We start from the raw sequence: 15,496 nt of genomic DNA on the forward strand, positions 1-15,496 counted from the left end.
GATGAACCAGAGGGTGGCAGTGATGAAACAGAGGGTGGCAGTGGTGAACCAGAGGGTGCTGTGATGAACCAGAGGATGGCAGTGATCAACCAGAGGGTGGCAGTTGTGAACCAGAGGGTGGCAGTGATGAACCAGAGGGTGACAGTGATGAACCAGAGGGTGGCACTGGTGAACCAGAGGGTGCTGTGATGAACCAGAGGGTGGCAGTGATGAACCAGAGGGTGACAGTGATGATCCAGAGGGTGGCAGTGGCAAACCAGAGGGTGGCGGTGATGAACCAGAGGGTGGCAGTGATGATACAGAAGGTAGCAGTGGCGAACCAGAGGGTGGCAGTAATGAACCACAGGGCAGCAGTGATGAACCAGAGGGTGGCAGTGGTGAACCAGAGGGTGTTGTGATGAACCAGAGGGCGGCAGTGATGAACCAGATGGTGACAGTGATGAACCAGAGGGTGGCAGTGGTGAACTAGGGGGTGGCAGTGATGAACCAGAGGGTGACAGTGATGAACCAGAGGGTGGCAGTGGTGAACCAGAGGGTGGCAGTGATGAACCAGAGGGTGGCAGTGGTGAACCAAAGGGTGGCAGTGATGAACCAGAGGGTGACAGTGATGAACCAGAGGGTGGCAGTGGTGAACCAGAGGGTGCTGTGATGAACCAGAGGGTGGCAGTGATGAACCAGAGGGTGACAGTGATGAACCAGAGGGTGACAGTGGTGAACCAGAGGGTGGCAGTGGTGAACCAGAGGGTGGCAGTGATGAACTAGAGGGTGGCAGTGGTGAACCAGAGGGTGGCAGTGATGAACCCGAGGGTGGCAGTGATGAACCAGAGGGTGGCGCTGCTAAACTGCCCGGGAGCCCTATGGGTGTGAGCCCCTGCGCTGCTGAGCTGCCCAGGGGTTGTGAGCCCACACCGCTACTGAATTGCCCCGGGGCCCAGTGGGTGTTAGCCCCCGTGCTGCTGAACTGCCCCGGAGCCCTCTCAGTGTGAAAATCATTCGTGCTCAATTGACTGGGAGCCCTCTGGGTGTGAGCACACATTGTGCTAAGTGTCCCCCTGCCCCCAGTACATATATACCCGTACCGCACAGCACCATTATGCTCTTGCACCATGAAGTCTGGTGCCTGGATGCTCCTGATCCGTGTAGGTGGTACCACCGTCTGGTGCAGTCAAAATGTAAAGTCATAACTTGCTACACAGCACCAATAAACACGTGTCCCCCCTGGCACGGTATACGCATGTACCAGGCATGGAGCACATGCATGCCACTGCAACCTACTGCCCAGCGCCAGCATATGCCTGTACGGGGCAGTTTAGTATGAGATGGGACATTGTCCAGCAACAGCAGCTGCATGGGCCTGAACCCACTGAGCAGGATCAGAATGGCTTTGTACCAACACGCGCAGCAGAGCTATCTTGGACATCTGATGGATTCTGGGGTCCTTTTTGCATCCATGAGTTTCCCGAGCGCCATCCCCGTGTAGCTCCTGTGACCAGGAGGCTGCTTTCTCCTCATCTGCTGCTCTGCTCGGTCTCTGACCCTTTATAAACAAGATGCATGTGAATTCGCATAGAAACCCCACCCGTTTGGCCAAATCCACCACACACTAGCGGTATGAAACGTCTTCCCGCCTGTCCCCACTATAATGGCCAGCTCACTCAAGGGACCTCGGCGCCTTTTGGCGTGCTGGCAAAGTTACAGGCACACGTGGTCACATATTTGTGCAAATGGCACAAAAATCTGCGAGTTCGCAGGAAAATTCGCGAACTCTCGAACTTTTTTTGCAATTTTGCACGAATTCGCGGAAAGCAAATTCGCAAATTTCACCCATACTTAGTCCCAATCCATGTTCAGCATGGTACTGCAGGATGTGCTGCAAGCCATGATGCGTTACAAGGATGATTACATCCATTTCCCACGTCCGGCAGAGCTGGCTGCAGTGAAAGGTGACTTCTATGCCCTGGCCCAGATTCCACATGTAGTGGGTGCCATTGATGGCACACATATTGGTCTGAATCCACCCCAGGCACGTGAACCCGTCTATCACAATCGGAAGCACTACCATTCTATCAATGTGCAAGTGGTGTGCCTGGCTGACAACATCATCTCCCATGTGTGTGCCAGATTTCTCAGGTCTGCACATGACTCCCACATCCTGCAGAGCAGCATTGTCCCCTAACTGATGGCTAATCTGCGTCAAGAACGTGTGTGGCTTGTAGGTGAGTGTGTTGTGATGACTACTGTCTTGTATGTTTGCCATGCTGTTCCCACCAATACTGGTAATGATGTATTTGTCTGTCATTCCCCCACCTAGGCGACTCTGCATACCCAAACCTCCCATGGCTGCTAAGCAACCTACGGAATCCTACTACCCAGGTGAAATGCGATATAATGAGGCCCATGGGAAGACACGTCGGTGGTGGAACGTACATTTGGACTACTGAAGTCTAGGTTTCGCTGCCTGGATAAAATTGGAGGGGCCCTGCCATACTCACCCAGCCAAGTATGCAAAATAGTGATTGCCTGCTGCATGCTCCACAACCTGGCCTTACGCGAGAACATTGAACTGATTATGGACCCTGCAGACCAACAGGTTGCTACGTCTCCCATCCCACCCATGTCCAGTGATGAGGATAGTGGGGGGGAAAGAAGGTGTGGACCAAAGGCGTCAGCTCATTGCTCGCTACTTTCTTTGAATGTGAGTAACTACCTCTTGTGCTGCTGTTCAATGCCTGATGTATGTTTGCTGGTGATGTGTGGATGTGGTGTGTGAATGTTGCCTGTTCTGGTATGTTCTGTTTGCAAATGGGTGTGTGAGATGGTGTACATGCAATGCTCCCTGATGTGTGTCCTGTGATCCGCTTAATTCATGATGAGTGTGGTTTGTGGGATGTTGCAGTACGGTGTGGTGTGATGGGTGTGATTCAGTTTCCTGACCTGTGCTTGTTGTTCCCTCATTATCCCTAGGTCACTCCCACAGAGCCATGATTCTGAAGGACATTGATCCCTGCACCTGGTAATGACAACTACTAAGACAAACCTGTGTTTAAAACATGGAGGTCACACAGCCTTGAGTGTTTCCGTGGTGTTTATTTACATGGTGTGGATTACTGTTAGTGCATATTTACAAATAGGTGTTGGGGAAGTGTGAGTTGAAGGTCATGTCAGATGACAACACCGTGGGTACACCACATTGTGGGATGTACACCTAGTCCAACAGACGTGTGCCAATGCTTGGCATTGTGGGGCAAGATAGTTCGCAGAGTGAATGCCAGGCTCAAGGCAGGGATGTTCTGGGAGCCTGGTGGCCCTGGGAGTGTGCTTGGGTCAGCATCGTCCTCTGCACCCGAGGTGTCCATGGAATCTTCACCGGAGAGTCCTGGCTGTGAGGGGGCGACTGGTGCTGGCGGTACCTGGTTTCGCCTGTCAAGTTGCGATCACCTGAGGGACAATAATTTAAGAATCAATACTGTGGACATGACAGGTTTGTTGTTGTTACATTACAAATTTCTAGCGAATCAGGACATGGTTGTTGGTGTCATCATGTTGGTGTGGTAGACAGCACTGGGCATTATGGTGGTGTGGAGGTTTGGGAGACAATACTTGTATATGTGTGGTCCGGTCTTGCTATCGGATGGTGCCCCTGTGAAGATGGCTAGCTACCTGTAGGTTGGAAGGAGGAGATGCACTGCTCAGCAAATGGTGGGAGGATTCCCTCTTGCTCTGTGATAGGACATGTGAGCCTGTTGGGAGTTCTAGTGCTGGAATCTAAGCCACCCACCCACCCCCACCCTCCCTGTGGACATGGGGGCCTGTTGGGAGTTGTAGTGCTGGACCCACCCCCACCCTCCCTGTAGACATGGGGGCCTGTTGGGAGTTGTAGTGCTGGACTCTCACCCACCACCCCCACCCTACCTGTGGACATGGGGGCCTGTTGGGAGTTGTAGTGCTAGACCTGCCCCCACCCTCCCTGTGGACATGGGGGCCTGTTGGGAATTGTAGTGCTGGACCCACCCCCACCCTCCCTGTAGACATGGGGGCCTGTTGGGAGTTGTAGTGCTGGACTCTCACCCACCCACCCCCACCCTCCCTACGGACATGGGGGCCTGTTGGGAGTTGTAGTGCTGGACCCACCCCCACCCTCCCTGTGGGCATGGGGGCCTGTTGGGAGTTGTAGTGCTGTACCCACCCCCACCCTCCCTGTGGACATGGGGGCCTGTTGGGAGTTGTTGTGCTGGACCCACCCCCACCCTCCCTGTAGACATGTGGGCCTGTTGGGAGTTGTGGTGTTGGCTGCTTTGACAACATGCAAGCCTGTGAACGTAGGAGGCAACATTTGTGGTTGGTCATGGTGGGTGCATTTGAGCCCAGGACTTCACATTTGGGTGACTGTGTGGCCCACGTGCATGGATTGGTGCCTGGGAGATGTGTCTTGGCAGTTGTGCAAGGCAGACCATGACAGTGTGATAGTGGTCATTGGTTTGTACTTACCAGCCTCAAGTCCCTCTTCGATTCCTTCCAGGCTCTCAGGGTGCAGTATGCCCAGAACCTTCTCCTCCTATTCGGCAAATGGTATAGGCTCCGGGGGAGTGCCGTCGCCAGTGTGTTGTGCCCGCAGGTGGTTCTTGGCCCTGATGCCTTTCACCCTTGCCTTGAGGTCGTGCCACCGCCTCTGGATCTCCTGTTTGGTGCGTGGCACGGTCCGTGAAGCATTCACTCTGGTCACTATCCTATCCCACATGGTGGTTTTAGTTGCCAAGGTGGTCTGCTGGACTAGGGTACCGAACAGATGTGGTTCGACACGGATGATTTCATCCACCATGACCTTCAATTCACTCTCTGTGAACTTGGGGTTTTTCTTGGGTGCCATGGTGTGTGATGTGCAAGGTGTTGGTGGGGTGGGGTGGGGTGTGCAGGTGTGTGGTATGTAGGGATGGTGTTGTGGGGGTTTGTGTGGTGGGTGTGTTGGTGTGCAGGTTGTATGTGTGTTTGTGTGTGTCTGCAGTTTGTGCTATTTTGCCTCTTTGTTCCAGCTCTGCTGTGATGCAAGGGATTGTGGCAATGGGAGGGATTCATTTTATACTCTTTGTGGTGGTTGTGTCCCAAAGGTTGTTGCCAGTCAGGTGTTCTGTGGGTGTGGTGACTTGGGTGCTCTTGTTTGTGCTGGGGGGGGTGTCTTTGCGGCGTGTAGTTGTTGGGGGTGGGTGTTTCATGTGGGTGTGTGTCCTGTTTTAGGTGTTTTCTATTTACTTCCGTCCGCCATTTTTTAATCGGTTTGACGGCAGGGGTGATGTTCGTTTGGTCCTTCCGCAGTCATGCTCCCTTTGGCGAGACTTTTTTTCCGCGGCGGTCGAGGAAGGTGGTGAGTCCTGTTTTGATGGCGGGGTTATCCTAATCATGCAGCCAGACCGTCCGCAGGTCTGGCGGTGGTTGGGCCTGTTTCCGCGGTCAATTCGTCCGCGCCGGAGGGTGTTTATGTGTTTCCGTCCGCTTACGGCGGTCTTTGGTGTGATCCGTCCGCCGCGGACGGTGTTTAATGTGATCCGTCCGCCACGGTCGGTGTTTGATGACAGAAATATCCTAATCGCAACTGCGGATTATCAGCGGTGCGGTCGGGAGTATTTTTGCCGCGACCATGGCGGACGGAACACGTTTCCGTCCGCCATCCTAATAGGCCTCTTAATACAGATACAGCAATACAGCACCTCTCTTCTAGCCGCCTCTCATCCATTGGACAATTTAGAACATTACTCCATGACCAACATGCTGCACCACCTCCCCTGACTCATGCACCTTCCGCGTTAAACACACACAAAGAATATAAGCAACATGCCACACCTCACAACTTTGCTTCCCCATGTCTACTTCACAACAATGTTACACCATAAAAGCAACACAGCATTCCAACTTACTCTCAAACACCATCTCCAACTCATACACGCGCAAACCCATCAAAATGCCTTCTTAGCATGCTGGATGAGAAACACGATACAGAACAGCTACACGATTGCTATCCTAATACAGCTAATACCAGCACTAAAAACACACCTGCTACCAACCTACACAATACTGATCACTCTTCTACAAAACAAAGTCCCACTATCACCAAAGGCCACTCACTAAACTGTCTACTAATAAATGCTCGATCCCTCTCTAAAAACAAGCATCACATCTACGACTTTCTCACCGATGCAAAACCAGACATACTATTCATAACCGAATCATGGTTGGGAGAGGATATGGCTCCAGTCCTGCCTGAAGCCATTCCTCTACACTATCAAATATTCCCCCAAAATCGTATAGCCAAAAAAGGAGGTGGTCTAGCTGTTGTATTCAGGCAAATGATACATATCACTAAAATTGACACCCTCTCCATAAAGAATTGTGAGGCTCTTCTAACAAGATGCAATCCTACACCGTCTTCCTCCTGTAACGCCCTGCTCCTTTACAGACCTCTATCTAGCAAGGCAACATTCCCAGAAGCACTTCTAGACACAGTCTCAAACCTGATAACAATACACTCCAACCTATGCTTTCTGGGTGACCTTAACATTTGATTTGAAAAACCCAATATGACCTATCCAAAACCAATAATCACTTGCATCAGATTGCCCACAATCCGACACACACTGCTGGAGGTATCCTAGATGTCATTTTTGCTAATACCGAACTAGTTACCTTTCAACTATAACTCCAGTCACATAGTCAAACCACCACTTGCTTGCTTTCCAACATAAAACAACGCTAAGGAACGCACCTAAAACTACCTTACATCCATCCACCTATCGGCCGTGGAACAAACTCCATTTGGAACACTTGGAAACACAACTAACATCCAGTACAAATCTTGAAACCATAAATTCTGTTCAAAATCTTTATGAGTGGCTACAGGAAGCTTTTGACATCCTGATACCACTCAAAACCACACAACAGAAAAAAAGAAAAAAGTGCCTTTGAGAAACATAGAAATAAAAGACATAAAACAACAAATTAGAAAGCTGCAATGTACCTGGCTCAAAACAAACGCCAAACAAGACAAACTTCACCTACAGAAAATTAACAGATTATACAAGTCGGGTATCAAAAAAGCTAAGAAAAGGTACTATTCAGACAGAATTTAAATAGCTAAATGTGCAAAAAAAGAATTCTATAAAATACTCAATGGATTTTGCAAACCAAATTGCCTAGAAGGAATTCATCCTGTTACTCAAGATTTCACAGACAAACTGGCAAATCATTACATGGATAAAACAGACATGTTGGACTCTTACTTAAAACAGAAACAAAGCAACAGCACTAATCCTTGTACAAAACAAAAATCCAAGAATGTTCTAATCAAGCCTCTCTGTTTCTTCCAACACATCTCACACAATGATTTATGGACCTGGTCAAAGCAAGCAGGCCTGCCGGCAGCCCTTCTGACACCTGTCCGCCACAAACTTTCAAGACAATTCATTTAACAACCTCTGCTGCCACTCCAATAAGAAGAAGAATCAACAATTCCTTAACTACTGGAATATTTCCAGAAGAACTCAAAAAGTCATACATACGCCCTTTACTGAAGAAAACAAACTTGGACCAGCTGAACACTGATAACTACAGACCCATTACAAATGGACCTTTCATGGGCAAACTGATAGAAAGAGGAGTGTTCACCCAGATGTCACAATTCATTGAAGAGAATGACATACTTTCAGACTTCCAAACAGGATTCCGTCCGGGAAGAGGCACTGAATCTGCCCTCCTTGCCATCTGAGATGACCTAAAGAATACAGTTGACCTCAACGGGGTTGCTGCCCTACTTCTCTTAGACCTCTCAGCTGCCTTTGACATGGTTGACCATGACACTCTGAAACAAATACTTTATGAAGCCGGCATAGAGGGAACTGCTCTAGACTGGATCGCGTCCTACCTTCGATACAGAACTAATGTCATCCATACCCCACCTTTCTCGTCCAAACCGTACTCCACAAAAGTAGGGATCCCTCAAGGTTCTATCATCTCGTCCATGCTTTTCAACATCTACATGAAGTCATTACCAGTACTGATCAATAAATTTCACCTTACATGCTATAACTATGCAGATGAAACGCAAATACTCCTTCAACTGGAATGCCCCAGAAGACATTGAAAAATCACCAATTTTCAGTTGTCTCAGAACCGTGGATCAGTGGATGACTTGGAGCCATCTCAAATTGAATGCTTCAAAAACTGAAATACTCACGTGTGGCGATTGGAAACATTACAACCCGCTTGCTGCATGGCCTGATGAACTGGGATCACTGCCTAAAGTATCGAAGGAAGTAAGAAACCTCGGAATGACCGTGGACTCCAAGCTGTCGATGAATGCCCAAGTGGATAAACTAGCAAGATCAAGCTTTGCTATTATAAAAACGCTGCAGCGAATTTTCCCTCATGTGGGATTTCCACAGAAGGTCCAAGCTACCATCTCCCTTGTTCTGTCCAAACTCGATTACGCCAATAGCCTCTACCACGGATCACCTTTAACGACCATGAAAAGACTACAGCGGATTCAGAACTCAGCTGCCAGACTACTCTTTCATATCAAACCGCAAGACCACATCTCCCCTGCATTGAAAGCCCTGCATTGGTTACCAGTTGCCAGAAGATCCATGTTCAAGCTGCTTTGTATCACCCACAAAGCAATACATGGAATAGGACCACTCTTCATCAGGAATAAAATCACCAAACACATTCAACAAAGGAACCTCCACTCTAAAGGAGCATCTTGCCTCAAAATCCCACCATACAAAAAAAAAAAACATGGGTGGCACATCCTTCTCTTTTGAAGCAGCCAAACTATGGAACTCTTTACCCCCCCAACATAAGGTCCACCGACAACTACCTTATCTACAGAAAACTACTCAAAAACTCAAATATTTTTTTATTCGGTTTTTGAAATGCAGAAAAAAACATAAAAGTACATAGTTTTAAAAAGAACAATTGTTGTTAAAATACAAAACCATTTACATAAAATTTTTAGTTGAATGCATTTAAAAACATAATTAAAATAATTTTCCATTAGTAAGCATGTCCTTCCCAAAGTGCAGTAGTGCAACATGCCAGTTCAAGATTAATTCATAAAGGGAAATAAGATGCAGATACAGAAAAGAGATTTCCCAAAGTTTGTATCAATGATACTTCTGAGCTGCTATTATAGATTTGATCCATGTTTTATACAGAGTTTCAAAAATCTAGCCATGTTTTTTGCAAAGCACTCTGTTTCCACATATAGAATTGACAAAAAAGCTGGGCGACATTGTCGCAACCCCATCATCTTTAGTATTGATATTTTCCATTGTTTTCTAGCCTCCTGGTAAAATCTGCAAAACATAACAACGTTGAATGTGGTTTGGAAAGAAGCATCATTGCAAGGGCAAGGAGACAGTAAGTTTGTCCAATCATTGACTTTAGGAAATGTAACCAGACGATGGAATGTGTTCATTCTGAGACGGATGAGCACAAACCTGTCAAATCCATTCAAATTAAAAGTCAAGTAAGGCTGGATGGTCAAGGTAGTTTGGACCGCTAAAATGTGTTGGGCTGAACTTTTGGATGACTCCGCAGTCAGTCGAAGCTCTTCCAAATGGGCCGGGCGTCGCTTCTTAAAACATTTTCTTGAGATCTGGAGTATCAGCGGGGGATTCTGGTAATACTCTATTAGACCTTGTTCAGGTAAAAAAAATGTAACATACGAAAGCCAAGCTATTTTGTGTAAATTGTCAAGAGCGAGGCAATCACTCATAATTTCCCTGTTAAAATTTAGTTTACATGATGTCCAGAATCGGTGCCATAAAAGAAGCGGTTGGAGTTTCGCTAGATCTATAATATAAGGCAGGCCCAATTCAATATGGCAGCTGAAAGTGGAGGTTCCGCGCAGTACAGCCAAGAGGTAGCTCAAGAAACTGTTCTCCACTTTCTGCAGGACCTCGACTCTTCCATGGTTTTTGTAATGACCTCAAAGTTTGTTAGGATCTCCTGATGAGAAGAAGAGTCATCCAGACAGACCTTTATAGAATCACCACCACCGCTGTTATATACGATGGGTCAATTTTGTCCCATTTAAGCGAATAGCCATTTACCCTATCTAAGGACAGATTGTCTTGTCTAAGTAATCTGGGCCAGTCATTTTTCTTTGGCATGTTTATATTTTTAACTTTATGCTATTTGGGAAATGGTCACTAATGGGATTGGAATGGGTTTTAAAATTTACAATGCAGGATGCTACATTTTTAGATATAAATATAAAATCGATTATAGTGCTTGCCCCCCTACCATGAAAAGTCTGGGTCAATGGGACTGGCGGTACCACTGTCTCATTTGCCAAAGTGAGTTCCAGAATAAATAAAGTTTCATTTAGGCAATTATCAAGTATTGTATGGGGGAAATGAGTTAAATTAGCCCCCTCCTCGTCGGTCAGACCACATATTGGATCATTATTGTTATGGCCGCAGGGGGATAGGTTAAAATCGCCACCCCAAATTATTAGGACATTTTTTGTAGCCTTGTATTTAAATTCCAACAAAGTAGTCCTGATCTCCTTTAATATTGGAATCAGCTGTACGTTGTAGATATTATTGTACAAATTAACCAGGAGAAAGATATCTTGGTTGGTCAATTCGAGGGAGATCATTTGAAAATTTGAATCGAGTTTCAGGGGGACTATTTCTTTAAAATCTAGCAAGTTAGATATAAAGGTTGTCAAACCTCCTTTAGCTCTTCCAGATGTGGAGGGGGTAGCAGTGGAGAAGTACATCTTATATCCATCTAAGTGGACAACTGTGGTGGTCCAAGTCTCCTGTAAACACAGGACCTTGAATTTTTGGGCAAATGTAAGCCACATCTCATTGTCAATTTTGGTTCGCAGTCCTGCCACGTTCCAAAATACGACTCCGAACCCTGAAAAATCCTGATAACCCCTCTCCGGTAACCCAGATTTATTGCTGTCCTCGAATATAACAGTATTAGCCACTAGTGCTTCCTCTCCCATGCCCACCTGTTTCTGTGAGCCATTACTGCATATAAGGTGAGGTGTGGGCTCTTTTAGATGGAGAATATGTTGATCCTGCAGATTTAGGCTGTTAGTTACAGTAGGGGATTGCACAATTTCTAGAGAGAGTGTCGTGAGAGGGGGACCGAATTCAGTCAATGCCTTGTGTTTCCCTTGTTGGAGAGATTTTGTTTTAGTCAATCAATCAGTTTCCTCCAGACCCGACAGAGAGCTAAACCTGTTAGTTGTTTGAACGTTATACCATCTACCATGGAGGGGACCATGTGTGTATATATTTGGGTTGGTATTGATATTGTTATCATTGCCAGCCCCAGTATGAGGGGCATAAAAGAAACCACGTGGCAGAACACTAATCTCACTCATAGTTGGGGAATTCTTGCTTTCTGCCCAGAGTATGTTCCTCACTAGAGCTGAGGTTTTAAAAGTGAGAACTATACAATCACCCCAAACATTTTTGCTACGGGACCCAACCCACTGTACTCATGTTACCACCTTAATCTCATTGAAGAGTTGATGGGTTAGTCCCGTCCTCTCACCGAGCCAGAAAAGTGATTTGTTCTTTAGAGAGTCCCAGTTTTCTTTTTGTAGAGGGGCTATTTTTGGGACATTCACTAATACAATTACATACGGAGTTGCCTCCGGCGGCAAGTGTAAATGCTGATCTATCGGATATTTATCCAGGTGAGGTCTTTGGGAAACAAGGCCTGGGGTTGAATTGGGCTGTGGTTGGTAAGCTGGGAGGTTAGATCTACTATAAGTTCCTGTTATTCCGATATCCCTATTGTCGTTCTTTGGCTCTATGCTAGAAGGAGGAATTAATGTTCTCCTCTGCAAGTGAGGATCTTTTCCCATAGTAAATGTGCTATTTGGAAGGTTGGGGTGATTTGCCGGATTTAATGCCATAGGATCCGGATCCGTGGTATGTAACTGCCTAGTCGATGTCTTATTAGGTAAGTTATCAGGGCCTGGGTCGGGACTTATCAAATCAATAGCCTTTTCAAGATTAGGATTTTTCAGTATAAGTTTTTTAATAAGGGATTTTCTCTCTCCCATTTGATACAATCTGACTCATGAGTAAAGGTCCAATCTTTCCACCATGGTTGATAGATTTTTTATTTCAGTTGTGTTATTATCGGTTTTTCTATTAGGTTCATCCTTCCCCTTATAGGAAGATTTTCTAGTTCCCAATTTCATTTTTCCTTGCTGGGCCTGTTTTGTAGCTATCAGCGGAGTAAGCTTTGGTTGTTTACTTATTGTACCCTCACCCTGACCCTGTTCGCCCATTTTTTCCGCACCCATCACCGGATTCCTTTGCTTCTTCTGAGGTTGCATCAAGCAATCCGAATCACTCGATTCAATCTCCTCCGAACAAGGTTGAACGCACCCATTTATAGCTGGTTTTAATTTTGGGGTGCCGCCCAAAGACTCTGGTGCCTTAGGCTGGTCCACAACTGGGGCAGAACCTGCCTCCAAAGATTCTACCACTGATGAAATCTGTTTATCTACTGCACCCATGGCCCCTGTGAGGTAGCTTAATAGTGTTTGTTGCGTATCACTCGGGGCTCGCACCACTCCTCCAAACTTTGGGCTAGGCATCTTCCTTTTACCCATGTCCGTTCTGTAGGGGCAAATCAATTACCAAAGTCAATAGTCTATAGAATAACCGAATTGTTGCTGGACCCTTTTATACCCCTTTCACAAACCCCGAATATTTTCTGGTAAGTTAGGGGGATCAGGATTAAGAGAATCAAGTAATAGTCTACCCACTTAACATTTGCTCCATCAGAAACAGTAGGTAGACGTAGTTACGACGTAGTTACGATGTGACCAAGCGCCTTCGCGAGAGTTTGTGAGCGATTGTTCCTTACTATCAGTTCTTCTTGGAGATAGTCCCACTCAGGTTCTCAGAGAAAGGGCCCAGCCCAGCGTCATTCGGGCACAGACGGACAAGGACGGGGACGCCCTTGGCCCACGCGCGTCCTGCGCCGCGGGAGCCCTCCGCCAAATTTATGACCCGGTCCTCTCAGGGTCTCGCCGCTGAGGAGTATTATGGCAGTCAGACGGTGAATCAGCTTCCCCCCGGGCACAGCAGAGTTATCCGGGTGAGTTTAAGGCACTGGCAGCAATTTGGTATTCTCCAAAAGAATTAAGGGCGAAAACTACTCAAGATTTGGCTCTTCCCACATAAGCACCATATGTAAACAGAAATTTACAGCATATCCCTCTGTATATAAGCATTTGTTTTCACTATAGATATGTACCTATCTTTGTGTATTACTTTGTATAAACATGTAAAATAATATTATGTTGTTAAGAGAAAAAATATTAATAAATAAATAAAAATCATCTTTGGTCTACATGTACATACTTCCATTGTGCATCTATGTACCTCCCATGGACTTGGATTTGTGTGTCTGTTACTTTTCTCCTGAAAAAGCATATCCAATGCACTACCCTATTTCCTATCCGGTGCCTCTATCAATATCTTTAATCTACATATATTTACCTCCTTTATGTATCTATATACTTTCAATGTACTTATGGATCTATATATTTATCACTTTCTTCTAATTTAGCATTTCCAATGCACTACCCTATTTCTCAGCCTATACTTCGCTCAATATATCTTCTAGCCCAACCTTCTGACTCATCTCAAACTTCTTTCTACTAATCCTTCTAATGCACTACCCTATCTCTCATCCTATACATCTGTCAATACGTCCTCTACATCCACTCTTTCATTAATCCCAAACCCCATACCACTACTATGATCGCCAAAATATCCCTTACTAGACTCTCTCCTACTCTACCCCTCCTTGCATCATCTGACACCTTTCTAAACTCTTCCCTCTGACTCCTCCCCTCCAAAACTAATTTTTACTCATCCAAAAGCCTCCTCCTACTGCTAAAACCTAAACATTTTTTTTAAATAATCCTTCACTCTTTTTTTCCCTCCACTATACTTTTCAATCAAAATTAACAGACTAACATGTTCACTTCTCAAATTCCATATTCAACTATACTAATATACTACCCAAATAACTGAATACCATATCCACTACTCAAATTACTTCATATTTATACTATACACATTTTCAACACTAATACTTTATAGGTTCCGGAGTGGTGTGCTACTCGCCAGAAAAGCGCTTCAACACCCATCAGGGGTAACAAGTGCTATATGAATGCAAATCTTTCTTCCCCTTTTATCCCTCTGCAATCCTTCTCACTCCAAGTAACTGACTAATATCCACCATTGAAATTACTTCATATTTCACCATATTAATTCACCACTAATCCTTTATAGGCTTCCTGAATAACGTGTGTCAACAAGCGCTATATAAATACAAACCTTAGTCCTCCTCTATCCTTCTGCTATCTTTACAAATCCAAATAACTGACTAACCTATCCACCACTTAAAATGTACTTGCATGTTTCACTAAATTAATTCAACACTAATCCTTTATGGGTCCCGGAGTAGCGTGCTACTCGCCGAAAAAGCGATTTGACGCCTCGTCAGGGGTAGTAAGCGCTATATAAATGTAATTACAATACAATACAATATAAAACTGCACATTGTGGGAAGCTTTAGCATTGAAGTGGTTAATGCCAGCTTTATATAAAAGGTGCATAAATAAATTAATAAACATAACTACATATTCTGCCCCCTACATCCATCTTGGTGTTCTTTGTTCAGGCGAACGGTCACGCCCCATCTCCCAGGAGGATTTTGCTGTGGCCAAGTCTCACTTTCTATGGTGAGTTATGTCCTGGAGAGAAGCCTACATGTAACTACAGCTAGTGCTAGTCTGGTGGGTGCTTGAGCTCTCTGCCTTGGCTCGGTTTAAACTTTCTACTGCTCTTATATTTTTGCCTTTGAAACCAAACATGGTAGTGCTGTGGCTGACATTTCTGTGTGAAACGGAGGAAGAAAGTTTTTAGTTTGACCCTGGTAGTATGGTTGCTGAAATATTAACAGCATTAAATGCAAGTGACGCGGAAACGTGTGTCCAGGCCACAGATCCCCACAAGCTTTGTTTCTGAGAGCTTGGCTAGCTTCTTCCACCCTCTGCTACCAGAGTGGGCCCTCATCTAAAGTTTCTAAACTGCATTATTCAACCGTGGAGTGACAGGGGCACAGTAGATTGCAGAGAGTGCGGTCACATTTCGTCGATGGAAAAGGCAGGCATGTGTGTTTTTCTTTTTTCTTAGACCCTTGTTATGAGTACCCGCTTAATACCCTTATGGGTAGAATCACTTAATATTTTCTGTTACCTGAATGTTAGAAGCTTGAATTCTGGCTGGTTTTCTCAGACGTTATATAAAGGGTCTCACCAAATGCTCTTTCCATGCCCCTGCCACCATCTTCCCTAAGCCTACTCCAACCCACTTTTTCCCTAACCACAAATCTGTGGAACTATTTGATGTCGGAATAACCGTGTGGTCTGGCAGTCACCCTGAAAAAA

Source organism: Lissotriton helveticus, chromosome 6, assembly GCF_964261635.1.
Source record: "Lissotriton helveticus chromosome 6, aLisHel1.1, whole genome shotgun sequence".
Lineage (NCBI taxonomy): Eukaryota > Metazoa > Chordata > Amphibia > Caudata > Salamandridae > Lissotriton > Lissotriton helveticus.